The sequence below is a fragment of the Heliconius melpomene genome, chromosome 4 (genome assembly GCF_056956725.1).
Source record: "Heliconius melpomene rosina isolate 202511_hmr_F chromosome 4, ASM5695672v1, whole genome shotgun sequence".
NCBI lineage: Eukaryota > Metazoa > Arthropoda > Insecta > Lepidoptera > Nymphalidae > Heliconius > Heliconius melpomene.
Genome location: NC_140392.1, coordinates 8,929,742 through 8,938,091, shown reverse-complemented (window position 1 = coordinate 8,938,091; position 8,350 = coordinate 8,929,742). Strand labels below are relative to the sequence as shown.

At 32.2% G+C, this 8,350-nt stretch overlaps 1 non-coding gene across 1 annotated transcript; it reads right to left on the bottom strand.

Annotated features, from left to right (window-relative positions):
- Positions 1–1,478: 1,478 nt before the first annotated feature.
- Positions 1,479–1,550, bottom strand: TRNAQ-CUG (transfer RNA glutamine (anticodon CUG)). The gene has a single exon. It is a non-coding gene; the product is annotated as a tRNA-Gln (tRNA).
- Between the last annotated feature and the right edge of the window lie 6,800 nt (positions 1,551–8,350).

Genomic DNA, 8,350 nt, shown 5'->3' with positions numbered 1-8,350 from the left:
AATTCACTTAAAAATCTTAAAAACCTCAATGCTGTCGTGTATTTAATATATTTATACGTGAAACAAAATCTTTGGACCCCTTTTCTATGAAGATTGCGCGGACGAAGGAGCATGAAAGTTGGCACACTTATAGTTTACTAGCGGACTCGGGCGGCTTCGCTCGCTTGAACTATACGAATATTTTTTAAATATATTTATGAAATTATTTTCAGCATAGAGGCTGAATTCTAATAAACCTTGAAACACGTTTTCATTTAACACAACAATTTAATAAAAAGCGGTGTCGGTCCTCTTTTTAGAGTAGATTGAAAATGATATGAGGTGTAGTGCTTAAAAACACGATTTTATATAATTTTCTCTTCATTCTTCTCTTCTTTTTTATATATTTTTTTTAATTTTTATCGTCTCTTGTAATTGTTCCTTGCTCCTTTAACAGTTGAGAGAAGTCTAGTGGCTGTGTACTAACTTAGTAGTTGAGTGTAAAGAAAATAAGACGACGCTAAGGAAATACGTAAGTGGATCCTTTTAGGATTGTGGTTTTTTCCTATCCTGGCTTTTAGTTGTACTATTAATTATAGTAAGTGCAGACACGTTTTGTTAACAAAATAAATAACAATAACATATTATATTAAAAGAAGTAAATAACTCGTTGGTTCAAAATACATATTTTTTTGGAAAAAATATATAAACTAAAAGTAATGACATATTTTTTTTTTAGTATGCATATAGGCAAATTTAGATTTCGTAAAGAACTAAAATAGAAAACTAACGTCACGACTTGGTCTATCCGTCCGATTTCGGATTATTGTTGATTTTTGGGACATCCTGTATATATACACACATACTACTTACATGTCCCTTATAACACCCCCTTTTTTCGTCGGGGATTAAAAAGAAAAACGTATATAATATATTTTTGCTGACGCTACAGGCCTTACAGTGTTTACATGGTAACAAATTGAATTGCCAGATGATAGCCGGCTTACCTTGACGGTGTCTAAAATGAAGTCGAAAGAAGCGAATTGTTTGCGTTCTCTCACTAATATAAATTATGTAGGGCTCGCCAGTTTCTCGCAAAATATTTAATACCTCTACAATTTTTCTTATGAGACCAAGTGTAAACAAATTTTCAATTTATTCTTTTATATTAGGACAAAAATTGGAACGTTAAATTCTTGAACTAGCGACTCGCTCGCGGCTTCGCCCGCTTGATCTGCATAATTATTTGTCCAATAATCTGAATTGTGTGGAAAAGCTGTGTGTGGGAGGCGTAAAGCTAAAAAAACACATCACTGTGATTATTTGCTTTAAATGTGATCAATATTTCTCGGTAATTTTCAAAGTATTTTCGTGTAAGAAGTTTGTATATTTTGAATTTAATTAGTTTGATTGGATAGTATGAAATAATAAACAATTAAAATTTCATAAATATATCATGATTGATGTAAGTTTAAAAATAAATAAAAAATGAAGCTCCTAGGTCCCACCGAGACTCGAACTCGGATCGCTGGATTCAGAGTCCAGAGTGCTAACCATTACACCATGGAACCGGTGCCCGGTGCCCGCTACCATCTAAAGTAGAAGGCTTTTCGTATTTCGTATTCTTTTTGGTTTTAATATAAAAAAGTAAATTTTTATTAACTTTTTTAGTATCACTAAATAATATGTACATAGGACATGTCCTAAAAACATACATTTCTCATCTTTACGCGGTATCCCCTATGTAACAGCATATGTATAGAGACTCTTCGCTCTCCACTTCCCGCTGAATTCTGAAGGCATTGTATGACCAATGGCGAAACTCAACGCCGCGCTAGCCCCGACACCAGAGCGAAGAAATTCAAATATTAAATAATACATTTCCCCGAGTGTTTATTGAACCCACATCCTGACGTGTTTACTTATGCGCCTGCACCACAACTGGGTTCACAATAAAAGAAAAAAACACATATATCGACCTGAAAAACCATTTTCTAAAACACCGCGCTTGAACAGGAGCAGTACTCGTAGTGTTGCGAAATGAACCTCACTTACTTGAGTGTCGTTCATTTAGCTCGCAATCGTTTTATCGTGTTTCCCGAAGCGAGAACAATACGGCTACGGCTCGTAATCTACTCATTTTTGTATTCATTTTGCTGTTTAATTAAAATCTTTGAACTCTTTGAACTACAAATTGACTTTAACAAAATTAAATAACCTTTATTTAATTATTTTTTTATTTTTGTTTTTGATTTTAGAAAATAATTGTTAGTCACTGTGGTATAGATGAAAGTCATTGTCAAGTTAAATTGTTTTTTCTTTTATTATTTTGATATGTAATGAATTTGTCTTACGAGAGTGAGAAAGAGAAAATAAACGAATTAATTCCTCGATTCCTATTATTTCAATACTTAAAAAGGTTGAAAAAATATCTTATTTTAAATAAATTATACCTTGGCAATAAATTTCAATCTGTATCCCGTTTATAGTAGGGGGGGCAGAGGGAACCTAGCGTGAACGCACTCCGTTTCTATATAACGTCCAATTTTCTACATTGTGAATGCCAGAACTTAACGTCTAGGTTTGTGTTCTGACTCTATAGTAAAAATTCTGATAAGTAAGTTCATTCTCCCAAATTGCAATTAAATATATGTATTTCTAAATAATAAAAAACGCGTTAAAATGGTAATACTATACATCAAGTAAAATTTATTTATATTAACATTATACGTCTCTACAAAGACATTTCAGATAATTTAGTACAAAAGTGTTCTTTCAAGGGTCTCACGAAATTGATCCCGACTCTGCAAATATTTGGTCGTTAGTCTTTGAAATGTTTCAATTAATAGTTTTTGGCCTGAATAAATTTTTACAAAAGTAAAATAGAGGACGTCGCATACCGGAATATTCACTACTTTTATTACTTCTTTCTAGTATCAAACCAAAGCTTTTCATTAAGTTACGCCACTCTATACGTAAAGTCTAAAAAATTTGGGTGTCGTGTAGAGAACGGAGTGTCTTTACTCTTATCTTAATAATTTATAGTTTAGAATGGTTAATATCATATTGCTATTCTATAATATTACAGGCATATTTATAATATGTTTAGTTTTTTCTAAAAGAGTTATTGATATTTAAAATATATGCATAAAAGCGTGAAATTATATTCAGAAAAGGATAGAAAATAAGTGATTTATCACGAGGTCCTCTATCGTAAAGTGAAATAATTCTCTTGGGCCTTTTTCACAAGACGTCTGTGAAAAAAGACTTAGAGGTTTTTCCATTTTTATTTACTTCTACATTTTATTAATTTTCTATCCAGTTTCGCTTCTTTTTTTTTCTTACTTAACTGAACATTCTGTTCTGAGAAGATCAAATATTTCCCCCAAAATATATAACGTTATTAAGTAATAGCTTCACGTTATAGCTGTTCATATCATATGTTAAACCCGGTATTCAAAAAGAACCGCATATTGAGTGAGGAAAAGATGGCTGTTTATTCCACCGAATAGGAATCGAACTCATAACCTTTACGTATACAAAAAAGCGCTGTCACTGCGCTACAATGGTCTTAAATGGAAGTGTTATAATTATAATCGTAGCACATTCTGCTATATTCCACATAGAAATTCAATATGAAAGGCATTAGTTGGACATTTATGAGGTGTGGATAATTTCGCCGATTAGTGCTCAAATTGCTGCAATACTGATGCATTAAATCAGGAATGAAATTTAAGGGCAAAAATTTATATAAAAAATTATCCATTACCTTCTATTCTTATGTGAAAATATTAGAGAAAACATGGTGTTACAACTCTCCTCTCTCCACTTTCTTCCCATTTTAGTAGTATAGTGTGTCAAGTGAAACCTAAGCATTGGTTTAATCAAATGAAATTTAGCTACATCTATTAATCAACTGGAAATTGAGCTCAAAAGACTTCTTATCTATGTAACGACGAAGATAAAGGTAAAGTAACTAAGGCATGTGTATCCTACTGTTAATATACTTTACTTTTCACATTCCCATAAGGACACTTCCGTTCCCTACTTTACACTATTAAATATTTCATTTTCTACAACCAGTCGCGGTTACAGTTGCACGCTTGGGCCCCTGAATCGCGACTGAACTCACTGCTGGAAAAACTACAACTACTAAGAATTTTAAACACTAATTTAAAAGTACTAAAAATAAATACTACAATTTTATCACAATATTATAGGTAATTTTCTCCATTTTTACGGCTCTTTAATTCATAATATGTAGACTCTGTAAGTTGGATAGTTTTTACGAGCCTAATATTTTTTCATACGATTGCCAATGCGTATTAGATCGTCGATTTCCTGTACAGATCGTTATTTTCCTTTCCGTGTCCATCGATGTAATATTGATAACTATAATAATTTTTTTTATCAGCTTCACGCTGTATCCCGTTCAAATATGAATTTAAATTATTTTTGTATAATTTGTTTAATAATATACATTATGTAACATACGTACCTTCTTCAAAATAGTAAATTTCCTTAAATTTATATAAAAAATTGAATTCGTTCTACAGCATGCACGTACTCGGAAAGGTAGATAGAGATGCACGTGCGAGCGCAGTGGCCTACATACTCTATCAGACTTATTGCATCAAACGGGAAGTAAATCGATATTCGAAAGTTAAAACTCTTTATTGAAGCTGTTGTATTTTTTAGTTGAATATTCTAATGTATGTGTGTTTTTATGAGCCTAGCTTTATATGGTATAATACATTAGGTTTCCTCTGCCTACTATCACAGGAGAGAGAAGAGAGAGAAAGACACTCCCTTCGCCGCTCAATTTTGAGACAATCACGGTAAGGTATCGCGTATGACTGTAAAGGCGAAAAGCGAGAGTAGTGTATGCTCTGGTTGAGACAGCGGAAAAATTGGGGAATTTAATGCCTTAACAGAAGATTTCCACTAGTCTTCTTATATGAAAGACAAAATTAATTTTTCATCATATTTTGTAGGAACTTATTGTTTATATTAACTCTCGCGCCTCATAAATTCTCATAATGTGATAAAGAGGCATTATAATTCTATCGACATAATTGCGAATTATGAAACTTATTTCTAAAAAAACTTCATTTCTTACTTTTTTGACATTAAAATATATTTTTTTAAACAGTTACCATAAAATTTGAATTCACTACTATTGCGAACTATCAAATACACGAGTATATCCAACAACAGCACCATATAGGAATCATTAAACGAATGATAATTAATTTATTAACACCACATACACAAAAGCTTATGCAATTAAATAATAAATTAATAATTGCTATAATGAAAGCTGTTCTGCATAATATGGCATCGTTATAGCTTAAATGAAAAGATTAAATTGAGCCTTGTCCAATTAGTCTTAACAATGTGTGATAATAGCCCATTCTAGATGTGTGGACTAATGAATTCTTAGAAAATCTCTTATAAAAGATGCTGGTATCTTTTATCTTTTCTTAGTAATATGCTTGTCCTATTTATTTATTTAATTGCACTTTATTGTGCACAATTCAATATTTATTTATAATTTTGAATATATTATTAAGTAAAATTTAGTGTTACTTGAATATTACCATTTATAGTAATTATTTTACAGAGTTTTGGCTTACAATATTAAATTACTGCCAAAAAGTTTTTAGTTCAATGTAATAAAATTTAAATTTCATTCTGTCAACTAATAATGAAATCGTGATCAAATTATTGAATTTAAAAAATAGAATTATTGGATTAGTAAAAAAAGAAAAGATTTATTAAATTTAATAGCAAAATTATTTAAAGTTATCAAACATTTTTATTAGAATTTTTTAACTTCAAGACATTACTATATCCCGCATATAGTAATGTGTGGTAATCATACCATCCACATCTTTTTTTTTCTTTATTCAAATAGGCTATTATTACAAGCACTTTTGAATCGTCGAATGAACATATGAACAATAAGCTACCACCGGTTCGGAAGGCAGTTCTGCTGAGAAGAGCCGGCAAGAAACTCAACAGTTGCTCTTTTCAAAAGCAATGGTACAATCACAATCTATTACATTAGTTGGCAGCTATCCTGCATTACATTCAATACACATTAATTCCATACATTATCTAACGCGATAACAGTTATTACAGTATTAAATTTCCAATACCACAGCTAACCAAAACGAAACTCTGTTATAGATATTGCAAGATATACCTCTGACAAAGTTGACCCTTTAAGTACATTGTTGCCGTATACTGTATTCTATAAGGTTTTACGATCCTTTCACTTAGAGGACGATATTTTTAAATCATGTTCAAAGGTTACTTTTGTGTGTTTGCTTTGAAATTTTTCTTTTGTTAATTACAAATTTCTGTTGTGAATTACAAATAGTTGTTTTTTCTGTTGTGAATTACAAATTGGACAAAGGCCTGGATTTTTTATTAAATGTTAAGCTTCAGGGCTGTTTATAATAAAGTAATTGAGACTTTTTTTTTTCAAATATTATATTATAAAATTTAATAGAATAGAAACCATTTCAAAGAAAAAGACCGAAAGAGATATTTAAAATAATTCACGCTGTATCCCGCCGAACATAGCATGGGAGGCAGAGGGAACCTGGGAACCTTAAGATACTCTATTTTTATTAAGACACTTCAGTTCTCCAATTTTACGCCGAACACCGGCTTTGTGGGTTGTCTTATTACCAGGCAGAGCGAGAAAATGAAGAAATAAATTCTATGTAGCAGGCCAGTCAGAGGGGACTTAATGTTAAGAAGCCCCATTCCAAAATGCTATTAAAATTGGGCGGAACGAGGGTAATATCACAAAACTCCATTCTCCTCATTCCGTTCTATTTTTGTGACTTTGAGTGGCAGAACTCAACGCCGCGCTTACTGCAACTTTCCAAATTCCCCCAAACAGGTATCGAACCCACGACCGTCCCGCTTAATAGTTAATAATTCAGGTTACAATTACAAAGTAATAAAATAAAATTCAAATTAAATAACTATACACGATAGAAGAACGATAACATAATTTCCATATCAAAGAAATGTTTTTAAAGTTCACAGAATGAACTCTTAATGGCGGTATAGTCGAATATAATAGGTCCTTTGCTTAGATTTAGGGTTGCTTTGTAAATATACGTAAATGTTCGTGTTGACTTTAAAAGGAAGAGTTAGGCGAAATATACATTTTTTTTTCAATGAAAATATGAATAATGCATTGAGGCCGTATTATAACCTGCCTGAGGTTATAGATGTAACTAGGTGATGAGTAATGGAACTTTTTGAATTTCTCTTTCTAGTATATTGAAATGCAGCGTTCAGTTACGCAACTACCCAGTATAGTCAATTCGAGTGGAAAAGAAAGAACGGAGTATGTTAACACTAGGCCCTCTATGCCTACCCTGTGTATAAGTAGGATAAAGGTGAAGTCAAAAACAGATCTTCAATACAACACCATTATACTTTGGAAATGTCTATATGTCTCAATCTCGATTTAGAGGAGTGTTTATTTTTAGCTTCGTTTATTTAAAGTGTTAAATGGCCGTCGTGGTGCAGTGGTAATGCTATGGTTGTGGGTTCCATTCCCACTCGAGGAAGTGAAATATTTATTTACTTTTATATTTCCATTTCTTCGCTCTGGTGTCGAAGCAAAGCGCCTCAAGAAGACACCGCCGCAAAATGCCTCTAGAATTCGGCAGGAAGTGGGGAACGAAATGTCTTAAAACTAGGTTCCCTCTGCCTACCCTGCTATGTGCGGGATATAGCGTGAAGTTGATTTTTTTTGTTTATTTAAAATACGGCATTAAATTTCGCTAATAAACACTGTGTTTTTAAAATCAACATAAAGTGGAGAACGGAGAATTGAGGTTTATTGTATTCTTCCTCCACCTCTACCACACATGTAACGCTAGTGAGAGTGTCGCTTCTGCTATCTCCTGCGCATTCACTCGCTACGATGCAGTTGACCCAACGAACTCTAAATATGGTAGCATGCATAACAACAATTGTTATTGCCTCTACCGCCGCCGACAGCTTCTTCAATTGTAGCAACAACAAAAGTACAAATACCTTTAAATGATTGTTGTTGCAAAATCAAAAAAATGGTGAAGGAAAAAGATGCAGTTGCTCATTGTAATCAGTGTGTGAAATGTGAAACCAGAGTGGAAGCGACCACATAGTTACAGAGACGAAGAATATCAAATACTTACATACAAACTATGATTGCTATTTAGAAAAAATACATAATACGTACTGACATTTCATAATCTAGACCAATAAAATGTTGGCCTTTATACAATAAAAAAAAAATAATTTCAAATCTAGCCAATAAAATCTCATAGAAGAAATGAAAATATTAATTAAAAAACAA